Source organism: Adiantum capillus-veneris, chromosome 15, assembly GCF_014529385.1.
Source record: "Adiantum capillus-veneris isolate H3 chromosome 15, ASM1452938v2, whole genome shotgun sequence".
NCBI classification, from domain to species: domain Eukaryota; kingdom Viridiplantae; phylum Streptophyta; class Polypodiopsida; order Polypodiales; family Pteridaceae; genus Adiantum; species Adiantum capillus-veneris.
The window spans coordinates 12,072,180-12,087,345 of record NC_140945.1 but is presented as its reverse complement, the minus strand read 5'-3'; positions in this window follow the sequence as shown (position 1 = coordinate 12,087,345).

The following is a 15,166-nucleotide window of genomic DNA, read 5'->3' as shown; positions in this document are numbered from 1 at the left end:
TGCTCGACTTCAATCTTCTCTGCAGGTCGATTTTGCACTAAGGCTTCAACGCCTTCCTAGTTCTTTGCCCAAACTCTATTCAATGCCACTTCAAGCTGCCTGATTCTCACCACTCGATGCATGTTCCTTGTAGAGATTCGATATTCCTCAAGATTCCATCATGAGCTTCCACAGGGAGGGGGTGGTAGAGGGGGGGGGGGGGGGGGGGGGACTACACGCAGCAAGAGCTCCAAGCTCTGCCGATCTCCTCCGATCCGCCTTCTCCTTGCCAGACTCGGGCCGAGCTTGATCCTCAAGCTCCCATAGCCGACGAGCTCACCCCCTCCGATCCGATGCCGCCAAGCTCCGTGGCTCTCATACCAGTTGAAAGTGTGTAGTGCACAGATGTGTGCATGCGTGAAGGGGAAGAGCGACATTGTGTGTGGGTGGAGCAAGCCTCAAAGAAGATCTCCTTATCCATATATATGTACATTGAATAAGGATATGTGGTCACTGGGTGGCTAGACACCGAATGTCCGGCCCTGGGCAAAGGCAGATCGCCTTCTTCCCAATGAGAGAGAGAGAGAGAGAGGGGAGGGATAGAGAGATACAGGAAGGTAAACTGATGAGAGAGGGAGGGTGGAGAGGAATACATAGAAAGATGGATAAGGAGACGGAGGGATACTTTTTTGTTCATCTCTCTCCTCTCTCTCTCTCTCTCTCTCTCGGCTATGCATTGATGAGTTTGAACACATGGCTATTTATATGCTTGAAGGAGGATTTAAAGAGGTTCATTGGTAATGTTTTAATCATGCTTTAACTATGTGTGGATATGTATTGCTTTTGGCTTGTACTCAAGAAGATGTAGAAAAGCTTAGGACCGTCCATCAAAATTTTTCTTGAAGTGGGAACGAGAGCCTACCATGCATTTGAAAACGCGTCAATGAGGGAATATCAAATATTGGATTCTCAAGAAAGTCTCTTTTGACACATGGGTAACTCCTATACTTCTTTGTATTGAAGGATGGGGTGGTAGGCTGCATTAGTGTCTCCACTTGGAAACAGTTTGTAAATGTTAAAAAGAGGTTTCTCACAAACTTTCTCCAAGTGAAGGTACGAACATCTTACATGTCCCTTCTCTTTCAGTCCGGATTACTTCCAATTAAAATTATGGGCATGGAGAGACTTGTGGAGTACATGATAAAGATGCTTCATAGCTTGCCACATTAACCATCTAAAATTGAAAGTGAGATAAGAACCAAAGTCTAGATGACTCATAGAAGCAAAATAATAAGGCTAGGTTCAGATGGGGCGGTGGCACAACACCCATAGGGGAATTGACGTGAGGTGGCATGCAAGCATTGGAAGAAAGAAATGAAGGGTTCTCCAAACCCACCAAGAAAATGGGCGAAACCCCCCCCCCCCCCCCCCCCCCTCGTCACTAAATGACACCTCTCGAGGGAGGTGGGATCAATGGCCCACAGTAGGCATCGCGAGACAGGTGCAATCCGCGCCATCCGATCGACATTTAAACTAGGTGTGAACTAAGCGTGAACTCGGAGATATATGCACCACACTAAATTTGGTGTGAACACGGTGTGAACTGGGGAGGGTCTGCACACCACACCAAATTTGGTGTGAACTCAGTGCGAACTCGGTGTGAACTATGTGTGAACTAGGTGTAAACCTGTCTGCGACGCTGTGATCTATAAACTTATCCACACACACCTTTTAACGAGCGCGCGTTAGCCTAATGGTTAGAGTCAATCCCGTGGGGAAGAGGGTAGTGGGTTCACGTCCGGTATCCGAGAAAGTGGGAATCTTTTGCATTCCGTAGGTAATCCAACGGTCACGATCAATCGATGATCGTGAGCCATTGATCCCACCTCCAAATGGAGGTGTCAATTAGTGACGAGCCCCCCCCCCCCCCCCCCCCCCCTCCCCCTCCGAAAGAGGAGGATTTCTGTCGCAAGACCCGCCACAACCTATCACATGACAACACACTTTTTTTAAATTTGTTGTAGGTTGAGGTTGACTTTTCTTCTGGCAGAGAGCTTCCGCCTATTGTCAACCAGGAGGGTTGAGGCAGAAGAGTTTGACAAGGGCTACCAGCGCCCTCATCTGAATCGAGAATAAGTTTGAAATGGATGCAAGACATGAAGCAGTGCTTTGGAAGATGGGATGCAACATCGTTGCTTCATGATGCATCACTAAACCCTACAATGAATGAGACTTTCCTATAACGCTAATTTATCATTACATGGAAAAATAATGGAGGCTGACATGTCATGCATTACACCACGCATATTGCCCCAATTACAAAAGCATGTTCTTTAAGAGAGGAGATTGTACACACCCATACATGTTTGAGGTTATTTGTTTATTTGTAATCCACGTCTTAGTAGTGATCCGACTTAATTCTCTTTCCCTTCGATGTAAGATAGGGAATTAGGGCACTGGAGAGGAGTCCCTTCGTACATGCACATTATGTCCCTAGCAAGTCCGAGAGTTTGAGCATCACACCCTACTTGAGTGCTCATCTTTCAATCATATTTGAGCTTGCTTCTATCACACTTTTAGCCTTGGATCACTCCTTACATACCTTCCTCCCAACCACTCCATGGACTCTAGTTGCCACCCTCATATTCACAATTCTCAACCATTAGGAGTTGTTGATGAACTCAACATAGAGTGGGGACATGCTTCATTTGGTCCCATAGGTCTATGAGCAGTTAAACGAGCTATTTAAAGTCCAATGCCATGTTGAATAGCAGAAAATGCAAGTGGAGGGTGAATCTCCACGGCAAAAACAATCCATGTTCCTTCACTTGTTTGGCTGTTGCAGAAAGGCTGGCTGATCTGATCCTTGGGAGGAGGAGAACCTATGCTGATGATGATAATGCAGCTGATCTCAAGCCCATGGAAAGCTCATTGTTGATACCATGTGAGAGCGCACATGTGCGGAAGCATGAGAGAGGAGAGGAGAGAGAGAAAGAGAGAGACAGTAGACACAACACAAAACGTTGGTGTAGGGGAAGAGGGGGGGGATCAGCCCCCTGACTACCAGAGCATGAGATGTGTCAATACAATCTATATATGTGTGAAGTGGGTACCCCGCTGGCCCCTTATATATGAGTGGCCAAGGGAGGTCGAGCAGTGTAGCTGCTACCCCATGATCCACCATGAAAATGTCCTATGTAGGGCGCCTCGACAAAAGAGAAGGCGGCCGGCCCAGAAGGACAATGCAGCCTACATGCATATGCTATGGGTGGCCAACCCGGAGGCACACTAGCCGTACATGCATGCCCTAGGTCTACTTTTTCTATAGCCTTTGATTTGGAACCCCAATGTCACATACCATGAGGGCACACAACTGGCCCATGACAGCATTAATGGTTAAACTACTTGGGATTCAACACCTGCTTCCTTTTCAGAGTGGAAGATGATGATCTAGATGTCCTGGCCCAAAAGTTCTCTAGCATTTCTTGGAGCTTGGGGGAACTTTTCCACCTGCATGTGAGCCTGCCTCTCAGAGCCTATAACCAGACTTCTCTATGGGCTGGTGAACTGCTTGTGAGTGCTGCAATAATTCGATTGTCCCCTTCAAAGGATCATCTTTAACGTTCGTTCTCGTTTGACCCTCATCACTGTGCTCTTACAGCCTACAAGTAAGACCTTGCCCATACAATTGTTATGGTGGTGGACATACTTGGAAGACAGTATGCACTAGCCCCAGCAGATGTACGTTCTTCTGCATGACTTGGGATAGTTAGCCTTATTTTAGCTTGGGACCCACAGGAATGGTTTTGGCAATGAGAAGATGTATCATGTAGTAATATGTAGACAATTCAGAGCAGTACAGAGATTCTTGTGAGACTTCAGGCCCAGCAGCCTACAAAGATTGAGAGTTTTGGTTACATGCCGATTAATCTGTGGGGCTGCCACCATCCGTTGAGACCTTGAGAAGTAAGTCAAAATATTGATGGCAGATGGGCTAGCTGTCTGATAGCACAAGAGGGTCTACCATTTCGCACATGGGCAAGGCAGTAGGGTTCATAGTCCCTACCATCTCATCTGTTTACTCTGACCACTTGATCTATCAGACATATGTTCATGTGTTGCCCACACCATTACGGGGTATATAGAGCTATCTGTTTGCGTTTGTTAAGAGCTAGATTAAATATTGAGTATGTTTTATGGGACACGGGCACAAGGTCAGCTGGCTTCATGGCATGCACCTGTAAGACCGAGCGTCCCATACCACCCACTTACCCAGACCTCATCCTACACCTGCTGGGTAAATTTCCGATACACTAGGAATGTTACCTGTCACAAGTGATGACGTGGCATGCCCAGCTGAAAGAGAAACGGCCGAGAGGACAAGACAAACAGAATCCGAAGAACTTACAAGCATCAGCCACAAGGCCTAAAACCCTAAAGACCAAAAGCTGCCCATAAAATGCACTGAAATGACACGTGGTAGGATTGTATCTAAAGGCCATATTGACCTATGAGACCAAAGAGTTACATCATGGTGAATCTGATACAAGGTCTAGATAAAAAGAAAGAAAGAAACTAACTAAATAGAAACATTATTAGAGTTGTAAAAGGTGGGTATCAAGAGCCTGAGAAAGGGAGTTATGATAATGACACACATAGACACTGAAAAATAAGCAGCAAACAATCTACAAAGAGATACTATAGGAGGAAGTAGTACAACATGGCCATCCATGAATTGAAGAAGAAGAAAAATCAAAGTTCGATACCTATAAATAGCATCATAACTTTTATAAGCCTCACAAGTCTCACCCTACATGCCTACTGAATTTGTGTATGTGAGTGTGTGCACAACTGTATAAGCGTGTTTGCATGTGCACCTGCATGTCAAGTGTTTTTATGTAAATTCACAAAGAAAGATCTGTCAAAAGGTCACTTTTGATGCTTAATAAGGCAAGCCAGCCGCCTCAACATCGGCATCAATTTCACTCACAAAGTAGAGGGGAAGACCCTTAGCAAGAAGCTTGGCTAGGAGCCCCTCCCCTTTAGCAAAGTTTGCCAGCAAAAGAGATAACCATGTTGAAAAGATATCCGGCTCCAAACAACAAGACATTATTTGCACAAACATTTCTCTATTCAAATCATTTTTGTACAATTTAGTCAGAATGAAGAAACATTCCAATTATCCTATACGTCAGGACAAAAAGTGAGTTTGTAGATGAACTAAGTCTTGATCTTCCGTGTCGGACTGCAACTAACCTAAACATCTTTAAACAAGGTAGGATTCTAATTTGCAACAACAACAGATTTTGTTAGCCTTCTTTGTTAGCCTTCGATTCATATTACAGTGTCAAAGAGCCTATTATTTGTTATCCATGTCAAAAGCTTAAAAATAATTAGTTAGAACAAATATTTGATTTTTGGCAAACTAAAGTAAGAAGCAGAGAGGCAGTGACATCCTCAAGGATTCCAATAATGTTTAAGCTAAAATTTTAGCATTATCTTCTTCTTTTTAACTATCTAGGTTTCCATCAAAAGGTCTCACTCCTTTGGACGGGCATGGCAATAAGTGTTTTTTCCCAAAAGGACTATTAAATAATTTCGACAACCATCCAATGTCAATCTTTTTGTTTCTCTCTCCCCATTATTTTTTATTAAAGAGATCTATCATATTTTAAGAGCTTGAAAATATAGCGTTTACTTCGAGTTTCTCTTTTGAAGAATTGCATTATCAAGTCAATATCTCCATGTGTCCTAAAAAATAAGCTCTATTTAAACAATAAGAAAACAATCCCCGTCATCTTTTGAAAGAGCCAATGGGATTTACTCCTTTGCACAAGCATCAGTACAAATTTGGTGCCACAATCTCAATAATAAAGTTAGTGCCACAAATGGGAGTGCATAACAATACCAAATATACTTTGATAAATAAAGTTTATTATTAAATATTGAAGCTAATTAATATTTATATATGTGTGTGTGTGTGTGTGTGTGTGTGTGTGTGTGTGTGTGTCATAAAATCTAATATCTAGCTAACCCAAATGATTTTCTCATATTAAACTGATCATTTAATGTGGTAGAATAAACGGGAACAAGAGTTAGAATAGAGACATGTGCTTCTACACCCATCTCAGTAGGGGACCAAAAGGAGAGATGGTTGCATCTCAATAGGGGTTCAAAAGGAGACGGTCTACCAAAGAGCAATGTACAATAAGTGCTTCTTGATTTATCTCAACAAGGGACCAAGAGGAGAGATGGTTATATCTCAATATGGGTCCAAAAGGAGGTAGTCTATCAAAGAGAAACGTGCATCTAATGGAGCTTAAAAGACCTTAGGGTTAGCTTCATTAAAGACCTCCAATAGTTAGTGTTAAAAGTCCTTTGACCTTAGGCAAATCTAGGATTGATCTTGAGGTGGGAACCCGACCTAAGCTTGAGGTGCTTGTCGTGCTTGCTGACTAAGGTGTTGAGGTGCTTGTCATACTTCATGACTAAGGTGCTTGAGGTGTCGTGCTTGATAACTAAGGTGGTGCTTGTCGTGCTTGATAACTAAGGTGCTTGAGGTCCTTGTCGTGCTTGATGACTAAGGTTCTTGAGGTGCTTGTCATGCTTGATGAGGAAGGTGCTTGAGAAGCTTCCTATGCATGGGGGGTAAGGTGCTTGAGTAAAAAAGAGACCCTACAAAGGAGGGGGAAAGTCCCAAAGTTAGGGGAATATTTGACTTAACCTCCCACTCACCCAAAGTGCACCCTTCTCTCAAGGGGCACATGGGACACATGTCAGAATCTCCCTATGCTTAGCCACATGGTGTGCTTGAATGCGATTGGCTGGGCTAAAGAGGGATCCAATGAGCTTCTAGTTCCATTCAACAAATATCTATATATTTTCAAGCTCTCTCTCTCTAAGGGATAAGGAGGACACTTGTCCAAATACTACCCATGTACTTGAAATGCATGGTGCATATGATTGGCTAGGGGGGAGAGGGGTCCAATGAGCTTGAGGCATGAGAAAAAGGTGGAACTTGCCCCAAGCAATCAAGGGGTGTGCTGAGGGGGTATACACACTCATTTTTTGGAGGCATTCTCACTTGATGAAAGTACAGGAACTCTACCTCCTTCTCCAAGCTTGTGAGAAGTGAGAGCCTAAACCAACACTCTTGACTATGGAATGCAAATCCAACCAAGATCCATGCTTCGATGCTTAAGCTTGCCATCTTCTCCCTCTTCATTACTATGCTATTATGTATGCTAGCAAGAAGAGTGGTGATAAGTGAGGAACTATTTCTTTCTCCTATGGAATGTTTCTTCTTCCTCTTCCCTACCCTTATTCCCCGCTAGCTCTCTCCACCTTCGAAGATGTTTGAGGCCTTGGGACTGAGGCTTGGGATAGTTGCTCTGTTTTCGACAAAGTTTATGTTGCGGCTTGTGATGCATGAAGCTTTCCATCTTCATTGCATCACCAAGGTCACAAGTATCTCTTGATGGGAGAAACTATAATACAAATGCCTATTAGAGTGGGGACCGGCTCCGTATGAATCCAGTCCTCAACTATTGTCATGTTCTCTAAACTCTCTCTCTTGCAAAATTATTGTTCATGCCAAGTTAACTAAGTACCATGTTTATGTTGCTACCAGCAATTAAGTTCACCCGCTATGCTCACAAAGGAATCTCACAAAAGTGCTTCATCTAATTTCCTAATTCTGCTACTCTCAAAGTTCATAGGCCATTTCCATTACATTGGTATCAAAGCATTTGGTTTCTCTTTTCTTGCTTAAGAAGAGAGGTCCTTTAATGGTTGATTTTGTTGATTATATTATGGTAAGTGGGACTAGGATCTATTATCGGTTTTGTTAAGCCCACTATGTGGGATATGGTGCACACCTCGAGAGCTTTGGTCTTAATAATGGAGTCTTTTTAGACTTTCCTACGGCTTTACCATTATTGAGCCATAAGAAGTTCGAAAGGAGCTATCCCTCGGCAACTCAGCTATGTTAGACCCACTCCACTACTCTCTATTATTAACCTTGAATTGGAGCCGTGGGTGTAGATACTTAAGTGCCTATTTTCAAAGGCTAAGAGAAGTAGCAACTAAGGTTTTGAATTGCCAAAGCATACACTAAGTAAACACATAAGTTTAATTAGCATGGCTGACAATAACCAAGAGAGTAGAATGAACATTGACAACTTTGATTTTGCACATGAAGGTGCTAATGATGATGCCCCCATGTTTGGTAATTATCTTGTTACTAGGTTGCAACAAGCTATGGGCAACCCCTCTTTGGAAGCCGAAGTTACTCAACAACTTCGTGCTTATGGGATTTCCTTTCCTCTCCAAGAGGAGAGAGAGCTTAGGAGACCCCAAAAATAATACTCTCTCCCATATGAGAGGAGGAATCCAAAGAAAAAGAAAGTAATGAATCCCTAAGTTCCTCCGAAGATGTGGCTCCACGAAGACGACGGGCTTTACAATCGCCAACTCCTCCCAAGAGGAAACGGTCAACCCATAGTCCTTCTCCTCATCATTTCAAAAAGGGAAGAGAGGAAACAAAGGAAGAAAAGAACAAGAAAGAGGTCACTCTCTTCTCCTTCTTCTTCACCTCCCTCCTCTTTCGACGAAAGCAATAATTATTCTCCTAGAGAATACAAGAGGGGAGGACACCACAAATCTTATCCTGCATGGCGAAGGTCACAAAATCTCAAGAAGTTCAAAGAGGGAGGAAAGAGTATCTCTTTTCTCACCTATGATGTCACCTTTGATGCTACTGACAAAGTATTGGCCTTCATCCAACAATTTGATGCGGCCTTTGGAGATAAGGGCTTCATGGAGTCCTCCAAGCTACACCATGTAGCTATGCCCTTCCAAAAATTGGCTCGTCAATGGTGGGCTAGCCTTCGTGGCAATGGCGAATCTCCAAAGACATGGAAACTCTATGAGTTTCCATCACGAAGCAATTCCTTGCAAACAATGCAAAGGACAAAAAGCTTATCGAATGGTGGAGTTAGAAGCTTCTCTCTCATGAATCTATCCGTGGACAAGTTTTGGGATTGATATCTCAAGGCTATTGTCTTTCAAAAGATAGACTTTGTTGAGCAAAATCAATAATTCTGTGCAAGATTACCCAAAGAGATGGCTGAGTATGTCAACTCTCAACGGCCTGGTTCTATATCACCGAAGTAATCCACCACACCGTGGTTGCTTCGTGCATCAATTTCCATCAAAGGGCTAGACGGAATGTCAAGCCCATGGAAAATAAAGACAAAAGTGATGCCAAGAGGAAAACCAATGCCCAAAATTCTTACCAAGGCTTTTCCAACAGCAACAACAATCGGTCCAAGAAGAAGGGAGTTTACAAAGGTAAATATGTCCTAAAGAGCTAGAAGCTTTTGGTAAGGACCACAATTGTTTTAAGTGTGGGGAGCAAGGCCATGGTTATCATACTTGCCGGAAGAGAATTGCCGGCAATGAGACTCCTAGATCCTCTATGTTTGAAGCTCCAAGGAGGATGCTCATTGCCAAGTATTCCTCCTTTCCTATGCTTGGGGAAAGATGCAAGAGCATGATGCCTTTATTTTGTTTGACCCTGGTTCAACTCACAACCTCATATCCATGGAGTTGACCACCAAGCTAGGCATACAAGCCCACGATATGGGAGATACATTTAAAGCCGATGGATCTATCAAGGGACAAGACATCTCAGCTACTTCCTGAATAATGGGAAAATTGAGGCTTCATGTCCAAAGCTATGTGGACAAAGAGGATTTCTTTGTCTCCCCTCTCAAATATGAGGATGTTATTTTTGGGGCACCATGGTTTAACTGCATGGCTTCCAACATGAAGTTCCTTGAAAGGAGAATCTACTTCACCTACAGGGAAAAAAGCATGTACATAGATGCTAATGAGTTGGGGAACACCATATCCCTGCAATAAAGGGAATCAAGAGGAATTAGAGTTGTCTAATTTCCTAAATGGATTCCAAGATGTTTTCATTGATGAAATCCCTAGTGAGCTACCTCTAAAATGAGGGATGATGACCATGAAATTGAGTTACTACCAAGAAGTTCACCGCCTAACAAGCCTCCTTATCGAGTTTCACAAGTTCAACAAGAGGAGGTCATGAGGGAAGTGCATGAATTGGTGGAAAAAGGGATGGTGAGGTCTAGCTCCTCTCCATTTTGTTCACCATTAGTTTTAGTGCACACATGTCTGTCGACTATGTATCACTAAATAAGATCACTATCAAAAATAGATTTCCCGTGCCGCAGGTAGAAGATCTATTTGATAAGCTACAAGTTTTAGCGTGACAAATGCTCCAGACGCATTCAAACTCATGATGGACAAAAATCTTCAGGCCATTCAAATTCTCTTGAGAAGTACTAGCGACACCTCGAGGTAATCTTTCGAGATGTGAGAGAGAATAAGCTTTTCATTATTTAAAAAAAAGTGAATTTTCCTACAAGAGATTCAATACTTAGGTCACATTATCTCTAAAGATGGCACCCGTATGGATGCAACAAAGTTAGAGGTAATAAAAAGATGGCCTAATCCAAGGAATTTGCAGGAGGTACAAAACTTTGTAGGTATGTGTGCCCATTACATGACTTAACAAAAAAGGATGTTAAGTATTCATGGATTGCAAAATAGAAAGAAGCTTTTGAGAAGCTTATCTCTCAACGTGTGCTCACACTACTAGATCTCTCAAAGACATTTGAGGTCCAATGTGATGCTTGTGGTGATTGCCTTGGAGCTGTTTTTCTTCAAGAAGGGCATGCCATAGCATATGAGAGTCAAAGACTCAACTTTGATGAGCAAGTATTGGGCAAATACAAAAAAGAGCTACTAGTTGTTCTAAATGCCCTAGACACAAGGAAACGCTATCTCTTGGGGACTCCATTCCTCATGTGAATGGATCACAAAGCCTCAAGAACTTCATGATGCAAACCAAGCTCTTCGACAAACAAATGAGGTGGGCAAATTTTCTTTTGCAATTTAAATTTCATATTTCTCACATTGCTATCAAGCACAATCAAGTGGTCGATGCAGTTTCACAACGACCAAGGGTAAATGTGGTGTCTATAGCAACTCACAATGATCTATCTTTTATGATAGACGAGTATGCTACTGACCGAGACTTTAAGTACGTAATTATAGCCTTTGCAATAGGGAAGAAAAAAGAACCATTCACCTTGAAGGATGGTTATCTTCCAAACAGCAATCGGTATTATGTTACTCACCCATACAATACGAAAGTCATGTATGAATCCCATACTTCTCCTTATGTGGGGCAAAGAGGGATTCCATAATCTACTCTCGAGGAGTAGAAATGTATTTTTGTTGGTCTACCATGAAAAGTAAACATACAAGAGTATGTTTCAAAATGTGTGGTATACCAAAAGTTGAAATTTGATCGAGGGAAGCAACTTGGGTTGTTTCAGTCAACAGGCTTAGCAAGAAAAAACACTCTATGCCCATCAAAAAGAATATTAAGGCACATTAAACGGCAACCCTCTTCAGATCTCAAATTTTCAAGTATCATGGCTTGCCAATATCCATAGTGTCGGACAAAGATCCTAGAATGACCAATAATTTCTGGAAGGGTCTCTTTGAGAACCTAGGAAGTAGATTAAATTTCTCTTTTGGCCTATCATCCACAAATGGATGACCAAAGTGAAATAACTAAATCTAATGATTCTTGAATCTACTAAAAGCCTATGTCATGGACATAGATCAATGTTCTCAATTAGAGAAGTACCTACCTCTTATAGAGTATGCGTACAATGACATTGTACATACTTCTATGGGGAAAGCACCCTTCGAGGTTAAAGAGGGAAGATCCAAAAGTCCCTTACTACTTAAAGTGCATGGGAAGATCTTTGCTACTGATGAATATAGCCAAGACTTACAAGAACATTTTTCAAAGATTATAATGGTTATATCCATCTCACAGCAAAGGCAAAAAGCGCTGCTGCTAATAAGCACAAAAGATCCTTAGCCTTTAAGGAAAATGACTGAGTCTTGCTAAAGTTTCTCAAAGCTCGTCTAATGCATACTACCGGCAAGAATCCTACGGGCCACCAAGAGTATTATGTTAAACTAGCAAAAAGATACTATGGTCCTTTTCAAATTCTTAAGCTAATAAATGAGATGGCTTATCAATTAAAGTTTCCCAACCATTGGCTCATGACAATGTTTTCCATAAAAACCTACGTAAGCCTTACAAAGGAGCACCACCAAAAGAAGCAATAGTTGCAAACCCTCCAAAAATCAAAGATCAAGAAGAAGTACTCAATCTGAGTCCATCCTATGACATGAAGACAAGGTATTAAGAAACGATAAGATTATCTGACGATATCTTATTAAGTTAAAGAATTATCCTTCTAAAGATGCTAAATAGATGCAAGGAACCTAGCTTAAGGATAATATGAACCTTGTCAATGCTTACAATGTTGCACTAGAGTAATCATATGACAATGCATTTTAAATGAAAAATATTTTTGTCTTATAAGACTAGTTATCTTTTTATTGTGCACAAATTTAAATAGTATGCATCCTTAGAATCATGTTTGTGGTGACGACGTCTCCCAAACACCAAGTAGAATTTGTCACTCTACTTTCAAAGTATGATATGGACTAAAAAGCAGACATGCTTCAGGCAGCTACGTCTCCCAAGCACCAAATGGATTAGTCATCCATCTTGGAATGATGTCGTAGGGTAAAAAGAGATCCTCTACATGCTAAGTAACATGAACTAATGACTAGGCTTTATCTTCTCTACCTCATAGTCGAGGACAACTATGATTTCAAGAGAGAGGTAATGTCATAAAATCTAATATCTAGCTAATCCAAATGATTTTCTCATATTAAACTGATCATTGAATGTGGGAGAATAAACGGGAACACGAGTTAGAATAGAGACATGTGCTTCTAAACCTATCTCAACAGGGGACCAAAAGGAGAGATGGTTGCATCTCAATAGGGAACCAAAAGGAGACACTCTACCAAAGGGCAATGTGCAATAAGTGCTTCTAGACTTATCTCAATAGGGGACCAAGAGGAGAGATGGTTATATCTCAATATGGGTCCAAAAGGGGGTAGTCTATCAAAGAGCAACGTGTATCTAGTGGATCTTAAAAGACCTTAGGGTTAGCTTCATTAAAGACCTCCAATAGTTAGTGTTAAAAGTCCTTTGACCTTAGGCATGCTAGGGCTGAGCTTGAGGTGGGAAGCCAACCTAAGCTTGGGATGCTTTTTGTGCTTGCTGACTAAGTTTCTTGAGGTGCTTGTCGTGCTTGATGACTAAGGTTCTTGAGGTGCTTGTCGTGCTTCATGACTAAGGTGCTTGAGGTCCTTGTCGTGATTGATGACTAAGGTGCTTGAGGTGCTTGTCATGCTTGATGAGGAAGGTGCTTGAAAAGCTTCCTATGCATGGGGGCTAAGGTGCTTGAGTCAAAAAGAGACCCTACAAAGGAGGGGGAAAGTCCCAAAGTTAGGGGAATATTGACTTAATCTCCCACTCACCCAAAGGGCACCCTTTTCTCAAGGGGCACATGGGACACATGTCATACTCTCCCTATGCTTAGCCACATGGTGTGATTGAATGCTATTGGCTGGGCTAAAGAGGGGTCCAATGAGCTTCTATTTCCATTCAAAAAATATCTAGATATTTTCAAGCTCTCTCTGTCTAAGGGTTAAGGAGGTCACTTGTCCAAAGAATACCCATGTACTTGAAATGCATTGTGCATATGATTGGCTAGGGGGGAGAGGGGTCCAATGAGCTTCAAGCATGAGAAAAAGGTGGAACTCGCCCCAAGCAAGCAAGGGGTGTGCTCGGGGGTATACACACACACACACACACTCATTTTTTTGAGGTATTCTCATTTGGTGAAAGTACAGGAACTCCACCTCCTTCTCCAAGCTTGTGAGAAGTGAGAGCCTGCACCAACACTCTTGGCTATGGAATGCAAATCCAACCAAGAGCCATGCTTCAATGCTTAAGCTTGCCATCTTCTCCATCTTCATTACTATGCTATTATGTATGCTAGCAAGAAGAGTGATAATAAGTGAGGAACTATTTCTTTCTCCTATGGAATGTTTCTTCTTCCTCTTCCCTACCCTCATTCCCCGCTAGCTCTCTCCACCTTCGAAGGTGTTTGAGGCCTTGGAACTGAGGCTTGGGATAGTTAATGTTTTCTACAAAGTTTATGTTGTGCTTGTGATGCATGAAGCTTTCCATCTTCATTGCATCACCAAAGTCACAAGGAACACAAAGATTGTATTGTACGAAGTCTCTCTTGATGTGAGAAACTATAATACAAATGCCTATTGGAAGGGGCCCCGGATCCGTATGAATCCGTTCCTCAACTATTGTCATGTTCTCTAAACTCTCTCTCTTGCAAAAGTATTGCTCATGCCAAGTTAACTAAGTACCATGTTTATGTTGCTACCATCAATTATGTTCACCCGCTATGCTCACAAAGTAATCTCACAAAAGTGCTTCATATAATTTCCTAATTCCGATACCTTCAAAGTTCATAGGCCATTTCCATTAGAGATGTGTGTGTGTGTGCACACACACACACACACACACACACACACACACACACACACACACATATATATATATATATATATAGAGAGAGAGAGAGAGAGAGAGAGAGAGAGAGAGAGAGAGAGAAGAAGAAGAAGAAGACAAGTTTTAACGTCGTGGGAAACTATCCCAAGAGACCTCAAAGACCTATCCCAAGAGAGAGAAGATTAGCACAGTACTGGGACATGAAGATGGGCTAGTCCCACACCCCCGCCCCCCCCCACATACAAACTACAGTTCTCTGTGTAAAGTTAACAGGTAATTGAAATAGTACCTCCCTCTATTGTGTACAAGCCGGTTATACTCTCTCATATAAAGTTTAGTGATTTTGCAATTTATGTTCGTGTATTGGTATTGATTTCTCACTTGAAGTGTCCAAGCCTGTAATGGGGGGGGGACAAAACAAAACAGAACACAAATGCGTCAAGCGACTAGAATGTCGCTGTGCACACGAGACCGACACCATGTAGGCCCCAAAGACTGGCGCCCCTTTCGATATTTTTTTATTCAATTGAAAGTAGATGATCCTAACACTTAGAGCATACTATCACAAAACTGTCCAAACCTGGCGAGGCTGAAATTGCAGGTTTTTGACCCAATTTTGTT